This window comes from Pinus tabuliformis, chromosome 1_2, assembly GCF_031772625.1.
Source record: "Pinus tabuliformis cultivar Carrire ecotype Pingquan chromosome 1_2, CPIR1, whole genome shotgun sequence".
Lineage (NCBI taxonomy): Eukaryota > Viridiplantae > Streptophyta > Pinopsida > Pinales > Pinaceae > Pinus > Pinus tabuliformis.
The window spans coordinates 919,948,264-919,958,708 of NC_142298.1; the positions used below are offsets into that span (position 1 = coordinate 919,948,264).

Below are 10,445 nucleotides of genomic sequence, written 5' to 3' on the forward strand. Positions count from 1 at the left end.
ATACATCAATGACCTTCGACCAAAAGATTTTGCGTGGTGTTCGACGCCAAGTCATTTATTCACACCACGTAGATTGTACTGCCGTACCTTGAGGGTCATCATCATTATCAGTGATTCCTCTCGCGCTTGTTAACAGTTTACATCATTGACCGGTAATCAAGCGATGTCTTTCCATGTTCGACTTCAGCGCAATTCTCACATGGATCGACTTGTACTTAGAGTGAAGATCGGACGAGTTTGAAGACCCCGGATCTAGTTTCATCCATCCGGGCTGCGATATATATTCAGGAAATATAAAGACATTTGACATGTACATCATTGCAGCAGATGATCATCCTACTCAAAGGATGATAATTTTCACCAAAATTATCAGTCTACCATCAGACGATCGTCTGTTCTATGTACCAAAATGAATTTATAAAGCTGAGCATGGGAATGCCCGCCTCAGCGAGATCATGAAAACAGTATGAAAAATAATGTATTGTATTGTATCTTATTACAGGTCACCTCTCAGCGATTGAATGAACTTCGGATCCTCCTGATAAAGCATTTCACCCGATAAACGACCTCATACTTTAGGGGGCAACTGTTATAGACATTTTTGTGCCTTACAGCATGAAGCATGAAATGTCCATAATCTAAGGGATCCAAAGTCCCTAAACATGTTGTTCCTACCCCTAGAAGAACAAGGTCAGCAAACCACAGCACTGAATAAAAGTTCTCCACCTGAAAACACTAAAAAACAAGGCAATTCTGGATCATGTCAACTGCTCCACTGAGCATCTGCGCTGAATGTCAACTGCTCCACTGTCTACCTGCGTTGAATGTCAACTGCAAAGAAGTCTACCTGCGCTGGGCGAGTTTGGACATGTGGCACAGTCATTCCTCAAGGTGTCAATGCCCAGGAAGCTTCCAAAATGACACTTGGATCAGGGAATTCGACTGGTGATGAGTAAGAGGTTCTAGATCTCCAAGTGGAAGCAAGAACCTCCAAGTGGACTCAAGAACTGAAGAATAACTGAAGTGAGAGAGGACACTAGTCAGCTTCAGGCCAGTCTCAAGCTGACTCATCCTTTCTCCAAAACTCCTATATATAGATCTCTCTCATGAGGTCTAGGGAGGCTGGAATCTTGTGAATGTAAAGAATTGTTGTTGGTTTGAGTTTAGAACTATTGGGTGATTTTATTTGAAGGAGGTGAAGAGGAGATTTCTTTCTGCTGGGAAGGTGATGCTGGGCCTCTTATGGTTGTATCACTTCCTGAACCTTACTTCTTCCATTAATAAAGCATTTGAGGTTCTTCTATATGCATGTGTCTCAATGATGTATTGTTATACTTGTGTATTTGATTTATTCTAATCCTTGAATCAATTATGAATGTATGCTTCTTGTAGTTTCCCTCTCTTTCCATTTTGCAGGATCTTGGTGTAGCTGGGCCAGTGAAAGAGCAAGGAGCTGGGAGTAAGCAGCAAGGAGAGAAGATTGGATCAATCATTAGCGAAAGACATCGGTTAGTGGATCTCTTTCTCTCCTCTTTTACATCTCATAAAGAAGTAATCTCAGATAGCTTTGCTTTGATTGTTGCTAAGGAACTATCACCCTTAGAGTGGGATAGGGTCATTCCGTATTGGATACTTTTCCCAACAACACTTGTTTGTGGCTAGACCCGTTATCGGGCTAGAGGAATTGTTTATGTCCGCACTTAGAATTTTACTTCACCACAAATTGGCGACCATACTGGGGAGCCAATCCTTATGTTTGTTTGCTTGGAATTTCATGGTTTTGTGTGAACTTTTCTAGTTTTGCCATTTCCCTTTAGTTCTGTCTACTTTCCTTTGCTTACTACTCTGGGTCTGAAATTCACGGTAGCAAGTTTGGTCTCAGCTCTTGAAAAAAAAAAAAAAATCCTTTGCATCCTCGCTCAGCGCACTTATTTCGCTGACAATCGTGCTGATAAACGCGATATGCTGAGAAATAGTCGTGTCGACCCCCTTCTGGTGCTTGTTGTCAATTAGGTAGTCGCGTCGATTCTTATAAGTGAAGATTATGGTTCACCCCAGATCTTGGTCAGTGTGTCTTCCTCTCTTGATTTCTGCCTTATAAGTTGTTTAGACCGTCTTCTCCCTGACTAGAAAGCTGCTTTTCATTTGGTTTATTTTCTTGTTGATTTTCCATCTTTTCGTTTGATTTCGTGGGTCATTGGATGGCTTGTGGCCCTAGGGTGTCTAGGTTGTCATCCATTCAGCTGATTGTGAACTCAGTGAGTTAAGTTATTGGTGCATTTACTCCTTGCATTTCATTTATGGTCCTGCTATGGCTTTGATCTCCATTACACAAGTTTGAAAAGTTTTGTTTGCTTGTCTAAACGTCTCTTTTCTGGCGTAGATCACATTGCTTGTCTTGTTTTTGGTAAAATTGTTGTGTCATTAGTTTGAAAGAGGTTCTCTTTTCGCGTTTTTCATTTACTTGAGAATCGATTGTCTCAAAACTTTTTCATTGAAGTGTTTTATGAGAAATTCATTTTGTCATTTCATGAAAAGTATAAGATTCTAGTTTGTTGTATCAATATGTTACGGTAGTTAGCATCATTGAAGACTTGGATTGCATTTTCATTTGAAAAGAAAAAGAATTCTCTTTACTTTTGAAAGGATTGTTGGAGTGTACTTGTTAGGAAATTAGGAATTGGAACGTATTTTTCATTAGTTTATTTTCTCGAAAACTGAAGTAGTGAAAAATATTTCGCTTTCAATTGCTTGATTGTTTGCATTTGATTGTGTTTTCTACCCTCTCTAGTGTAGACAATTCATCGAATTGAAAGGGTGTTGTCTCATTTAGTTGCATTTAGGACTTTTCGAGTCACATTGCTAAGGCTTGAAAGCTAAGACACAATTCAAGATAAAATTTAAAATGAACTCAATTAACCTAAGGCACATTTGAAACCTAACAATCACATATAGAAGGTATAGGCTAGAGACGTGTTCCGACATCTTTAAACCTAACAGTTATCGTTAGCTTCAACACTAGACAACGCTAGTATGAACTTATGCTCCTCGTACCGTTGAGTATATAAAGGGAGACCCCTCTAGGTTACAATCCTTTATCCATAAGAAGCCCAGTCTGTCGCCTTGCAAACGTGATACGCCAAACACAACATTCGGGGAGATTGCCTGCCCGTACTTCTCAGTTCACCGGGAGGTATTCTGCAGTTCACGGTTGCCTGGTAATCCTTTTTCCCTAGATCATCTGGAGTAGTCATTTGATATTTTTTACTCATTAAACTTAAAATATCATTCGAGCACTTGTCCTTTCGAGCTCATTTCCAATCGAAAGTGATAGAGTCATCTTTTCTTCTTTCTCGACTCTTAAAACATGAAAGAGCACCAGTTTATTTATTTGTCTTTAACAATTTTTGCCCACGATCTTATAACATCCTATTAAGTCTTTTCTAGACCAAATCGTGATTTTTTCCCTAAAGTACATTGTAAATCCTTGAAATTTATCTGTCTTTTCCTATTAACTAAGACAAGGTCATCGTGGTTGAACCATCTGGTTCACCTAGTTCCTCTTCCTCTCTTCCGTCTGAAAGATTGTTTGAGGAGCCTTTTCCTGAATTACCAAAGTCACTCGAGGACCAAGGTGTTGAACTCGGAATCATTTTGAGCATTCAAGCTTTATAATCTCATCCTCCACCTACTTTAGATACTGGGTCACCTACTGATATTGGCCCAGAATCTCTAGACAATCCCATCCAGACTACTGAGAGTTCACAGACTACTGACGATCAAGTTGGACTGGTTATATATCCTCTGAATCCTTTGTTCAACCCTGTTGTGATATCACTATAGCATCTGTATAGTCCGTATGATCAGTCGGGTGTTCCTTTGGAATTATCCCCTCATACTTCTTCGGTCGTTCGTTGTCGTTTCTTCCCAGTTATGGAACCTGAAGGCGAAGCTCCAGTTACCTCTCTAGATCAATTAGAAGTTTCTACTCCAAACACTGTCGAAGAGGAAGAACATCAATTTCTTCGTGAAGGTTTCCCCTATACGGGGAGCATTCCCATAAGTGTGTATCTGGATTTGCCACCTAATTATGTGACTTTAGCACAATTTGTCTCAGGTACATCTAGTGCCTCATCACTTTATCACAACCCTGTTTGGGCATCTGGCGCCATACCTACTACAGGTCCATTCATTCTGAACTCGGCCTCCTAACAGTCTGTTACCTTAGTCCCGATGCAACCCATCATTCTGAATCCTCTTGTCTTGTCCGTCCCAGTCCCTATTCTGTGCAGCCGATGGTCTCGAGGCATGTTGCTCTGAGTTCTTCGACCCCTCCAGTAAGTGGACAAGTTGTGCCACTACTTGGAGGGAAAAATCTAAGTGTTCCTATGATGTCAGGCATAACCAATGTGAGTAGCTCACGGGCTCACATGGTTGGGATGAACCAACCTTCTTCTGGTGTTATCCAAAACCCTGTTGGTCCTGTTGGATCGAGCAATGTCCAGTACCAACAGGTCCAAAATCCCGTTGTTCCATATGGGTTAAGCAATTTCCAGTATCAACAGCCTTATAAGGCTCAGGTTCAGTACCAAGCTCCTTATGTTCCATATGGTTCTCAAGGAATGGTTAACCGCCTTACGTCCTTCAGTCTGGACAATATGTTCAGCCTGGTCCATCCACTTTTCAGGGTGGCTATGGCCAGATACAGTTCGGAAATTTTTCGGGAACTGTTCAAGTACCTCTGCAGTAGTAAGGACAACCTCTGCAACAACAAGGGCAACCTTTGTTGCAGCAAGGGCCGTCTGCGCAACAACAGGGGCAGATGATATCGTAGCAAGGACAACCTCTGCAGCAACAAGGGAAACCTTTGTTGTAGCAGGGGCTGTACGCGCAACAACAAGGGCAAATGATACCATATCAAGGACAACTATAACAACCATAGGGGCAACCCTTGCAACAGTTGTAGCAAACCATGCAGAAACAAATGCAGTATGCTCTGCAAACCTCCCAACCTATGTCTTCACAGGGCCAACCTCTGCAGCTGCAGGGATAACCTTTGCAATCGCAAGGTCAATCCTTGCAGCAGCAGAGCCAACCCGAGCAACAACAACTCTTATATACATATCAATAGGGTCAACCCTTGCAAGGACAAGGCCAGGGTCAAGTCCTGTAGCAACATGCCCAAAATCCCTATGTTCAAGGACAACAAGTCCAGAATCCTTATTTCCAAGGACAACAGGTCTAAAATCCTCTTGTTTAGGGGAAGCAGGTTCAAAACCCATATGTTCAGGGACAACAGGGGCAATATCCATATGTCCAAGGTCAACATGATCAACAACCTTTTAACTCTGTTGGACACCTAATCCTAAAGGGTTAGTGTGGAAGCCGAAAAGACTAAGCAGTCCAAGAGACCTTGGGATCTGAAACCCAAGAGTCACATATTTGTACTATAAATGTATATCCATTGTTAATAAAAAATGTACTGAATGATTTATCTTTCACATTGTTTGCTATCCATGTGTGTTTAACATGGTATCGGAGCCGCTTGTTTTTCTGTGGCCTGTTATGTGCATGTCAGTCCTGCACCTCTGCCCATAATCCTGTGTCTGAGCATTTCTTAAAATAGAAGTTGTTACCTCTATCAGCGCTGCCATTCTTCTGATGTGAGCAGTCCTGGCCCTCTGCCATATTCTTTTCCAGTGCTGTACGTTAAAATCCCTCTGTCCAAGCCGTTCTGAGACGTCTGTCTTCCATATTCTATTTATGAGACCTGCGAGCTCTACCAATTTGCTGACATTAATTATTGCCACTGCTCTGCTCCATTGAACCATTTGCAGCTTGTCCCAACGAATTTGCAACCGACCTCTCCAATTACTTCGAAAAGCGTTGAAGATTGGATTGTCTTACTGGACTGTTGCGTTCCCATACGCCGCGTTTTGCTATCCCTCACCTGGTAGCAACGCTCCATACACTGTACTTTCTCTCTGGAGGGGCAACCACTTTGATCTTAACAGCTGAGTTGGACGTAGAGCGGTGAGTTCCTTGGCAAGACGGTCGGCAAAGCCAGGGAACATGGTTGTGCCTCCGCTCAGGACTACGTTTCCATACAAATCCCTTCTGATGTCAACGTCACAATTTCTAATAGAGCTGTAAATGGATTCATGAATGCCGGGAGCTTCCATCCCAATGATGCTTGGGTTGAATAGCACCTCGGGACACCTGAATCTTTCTTCTCCAATTGTGATTACTTGCCCATCTGGGAGCTCGTAGGATCTCTCCAAAATGGAACACTCGCTTGCAGTGAACATTAAGGTGATTATTTCTGAGTAGCAGTCAGAGTCTGGGTCGGACTTATGCAGTACTGCTGGCCTCTGCACTTGCTCTTGACATTGCCTGGTTTATTCTTTTCGCTAGTGAGATATGGAACGGAGCCCATCTGAGTTTCTGATTACCTTCAGCGCATTCCGATGGCAGAGGGGGAGAATTATGCAAATCCATTGACGTGTCTCTTTCACGTACTATTCAAAGGAGCTGCAATTGCTTTCTATGTCTTGTTTTCCTTGTTTGTGAATTCCTTTGTGATCATTTTTGTGGTCACGGTCTTTCTGGCTGCTCTTGATTTTTGGGTGGTCAAGAATGTTAGTGGAAGGATATTAGTTGGCCTAAGATGGTGGAATGAGATCAGTGAGCAAGGGGACAACGTCTGGAAGTTTGAAGCCCTAGATCAGGAGTCATTATCCCGGATTAACAAAAAGGATTCATGGCTCTTTTGGTGGACGCTTTATCTCACAGCTGTTGTGTGGGTGGCATTGGGGATTGTAGCCTTAATCAAGCTCAACATTGATTATCTTCTAGTGGTTGGAGTTTGTTTGGCTTTAAGCATTGCAAACATTGTTGGATTTACCAAAATGCCGAAAAGATGCAAAGAAACAGGTTCAAAATTTTGCATCTCGGACTATTGCTTCGCATGTTTCATCAACAATTCAGTCGGCTTTCAGTGTTGTTTGATATTTACATAACAGATCAGTGAAGAGGATTTTTTTTCTGTAAAGCAAATCCAAATGTTTATCATAATGATTTGCGAGTTTTTTTATCTCTTCAGTGCAGCATTCTGGATTCTTTGATATTGAAGTGTCCTATAGTCTTCCTGGGAAATCGTAATTGTGGCTGTATTCTTTTGCACTGTTCTGGTGTATTACATTGGTGTATTACACTGTCTTCAATATCACTGCATCATACACTTCATGCTCAGCAATTGAACTTCTTGTTCTATTTTTATAAAGTCTACCTTCTCAGCTCTCAGTGGGAATTTATTTGTCAAACGTTTTTCACTGTATACGGAAAACATCTCTTTCTTTCTTGTAGTAAACTGTTGGATTTTATGCATTGTTGCTCACTGTGAGACTGTGCATAAGTTGGTCTGTGCGTTGATCTCCGTGCATAAGACCGAATGACTTTGCCTCTGTAAACCAACTCTGCTACAGGTTGAGCTCACTAAATTTCCAGCCATTCCAGCCAATAGATCGGACCAGCGAGAAGCAGAAATCTGGTATCTCCAATGCTGAAGCAAACTAGTGGCAAGATCAGGAAATATTTGTTCGTACCCTAGTCAAAGCATTTATATATGAGCATTCAAGTTCTGTCCATGACAGTGTTATAATTGTTGAAGTTTTGTTAGCCATCATTTCTGATTCAAAAGTGAAGGAGCACTTGAAGGATCCAAGCAAGTTTGCAGTTGCTGCTACCCTAATTGTGGCATTGTACTTAAAACTCATTATAGTGCATTGTTTCCTTGATTCAACTGCTTTGGTGAGCTGATTGTAATCTTTTATGCTGCACACTGATCATTTGCTGACATTTATAAAGGATATTGCTGTGTATTGTGAGTAGATATTATTTTTCTGCATTAAGACAGATGGCCAGAATCAGTGAAGTATTAGAGTTCATGAAAACTCTTATACAATCTACTGTTGATGACACATTAAAAATCAGCAAAGGATCTCTCTCAGAAATTCAGACATGCTTATATAATGCCCAGGAAAAGATTGATTTTTTGCAGCTTGAATCACAGCTACAGCAAGAAGAGCTACATCAAAATAGACATCATTCTGAACCTGTTTTTGTTCAGAACGTTGAGACAACCACCCATCAGCAGCATGTTAATAAGGTTCAGTTCATTCAAATAAAGCAGCAGTTGTATATGCAGATGCAAAAACTCAGTCTGCACTTCCCAAGCCCATCATCAGACCTTGGGAACAACTTGTCCACAACAAGCACAGAACTGGTCTTGGATATGACAAGGACTTGTCGTTTCATATTCCAGACTACACCAAGCCCATTCAGTTTCAGAGTGCTGGATTCATTTATGGCAGTTCACCTGCTCCTCATGACAGTTCAGCTTCAGCTGTTCCAGACTCTGCCCCTCTTCCACAACAGCAGCAGCAACAACAACAACAACAACAGATCGTGAAATGCCAACACTGTGACCGAGTTGGCCATTTGAAAGATCATTGTTTTGATCTTCATCCATGTAAGCACTGTCATAAAACCAGTCATTCTTCACACAGATGCTTCAGAAACAAACGTCCTGCAAGAACAAAGATTCATCTTGGATGGATCGCTTCTTGGCAATGGGCATCAACAGCCAAGAAGATATTCCAAACGCATGTTAGAACTTGTTCTAGAGTATTGAACAGTCTTGCAGTTGAGTTTTCTCCATCTTCTCACCTTGTATCTGACCGGGGGGGAAATGATGGTCATCTACAAGCTTCAAAGTCACATCAAGCGAGCCTGAGCCACAACCTGCCACACCAGTTTCAGAGTTGTAGCCAGAGACAAAGATGCCCCTGAACATGCCTTCAGTTGGCAATCTGGGACACTTCCTCTAGTAGAAGACTCCAGCTTCTTGCCAGTTTTGGAAGAGTTCCAGGAATCGCAGAGTTGTTGGTCATCCTTAAACCATCACAGATTAAGGACACTTCCTCTAGCAGAAGACACCAGCTTCTTGCCAGTTTTGGAAGAGTTCCAGGAATTGCATTAAGCATTCCAGAGTTGTTGGTCATCCTTAAACCATCACAGATTGAGAACACTTCCTCTAGCAGAAAACTTCAGTTTCTTGCCAGTTTTGGAAGAGTTCCGGGAACTGCACTAAGCGTTCTAGTGTTGGTGGTCATCCTTAAATCACCGCCCTTTATACCAACATTTCATAGAGCACATTCAGCCTAGTGCTGTCATGCATTTTTGCACATTTTGTATTACAGCTCTCTTCTTGGACTCATACATAACCCTTCGGATTAAGGGGGGGAATGTTGGACACCTAATCCTAAAGGGTTAGTGTGGAAGCCGAAAAGACTAAGCAGTCCAAGAGACCTTGGGATCTGAAACCCAAGAGTCACATATTTTTACTATAAATGTATATCCATTGTTAATAAAAAATGTACTGAATGATTTATCTTTCACATTGTTTGCTGTCCATGTGTGTTTAACAAACTCGTATGTTGCTTATCAGCAACCTATGGCCGGACAATTTCAAGGTGTTCAAGGTCAAATTCCTCCCTACAACCAAGGTAACTTACAGTGGGGGCAAAACCAAATGTCATATGGCCAAAACCCTTGACTATGGGGACAAAATCCTTACCAGCGAGGATGGGCTCCTTTGGTTGGACCCGCTTATCGACCTATAATGCCTTTCAATACTCAATTGTTGTTCTTGGCCACACTGGAGTTGTCAGATGTGTCTCGACTCACGAATGATCCAATTCTTCATTCGCCATACTGGCCTCCGGTTCCGTCCAAGATCCCGAGCGATTGTCCTAACTTCGATGGGAAAGCAAAAGAAGATCCTCAAGCCCATGTGATGACATATCACCTCTGGTGCTCTTCTAACTCCTACGTTGATGATTCTATTTGTATCTGTCTTTTCCAACAAACCCTTACAGGTGTTGCAGCCAAGTGGTAAATTGAGCTCCCTCGAAGTACTTACCATGTCTTTAACTCTTTAGCCATGGATTTCCTCACGCATTTCCATTTTTCGGTTCGCTATGAAACTGGTACCTATTTGCTAACATCGCTTAAGCAAGATAATGTGACGCACATCTCCGATCACATCCATGAATGGAGATGTAGATGTTGCCTGATCAAATTCGAGATTGTTGATCAGTTGCTCACCGAATGGTTTACCAAGTCATTCGTTGCTCCAATTACTCGTGATATAGCTATGGGTGGATGCGTTATTGAAGAACAAGCCATTGCTCGTGCCTAGTACTTAGACCATGTTTATTCTCAATCTGGCACTTTGTATGAGTTATTACTCAATGCTCCACGACCATCATCCAACCCAACGACATCAAAGTCATAAGCTACACCTCCTGTTGATGGAGTAATTGGTTCAATGTCCTAGACGCCCTGTAAAATCTTCTCCCAAACAGAAGTCGGTCTCAAACACT

The 10,445-nt window shown here is 41.9% G+C and overlaps 1 pseudogene; it reads left to right on the plus strand.

Annotated features, from left to right (window-relative positions):
• The first annotated feature begins 6,424 nt into the window (after positions 1–6,424).
• LOC149208943 (Golgi apparatus membrane protein-like protein ECHIDNA pseudogene) lies at positions 6,425–7,026 on the plus strand (annotated as a pseudogene).
• Positions 7,027–10,445: the final 3,419 nt, after the last annotated feature.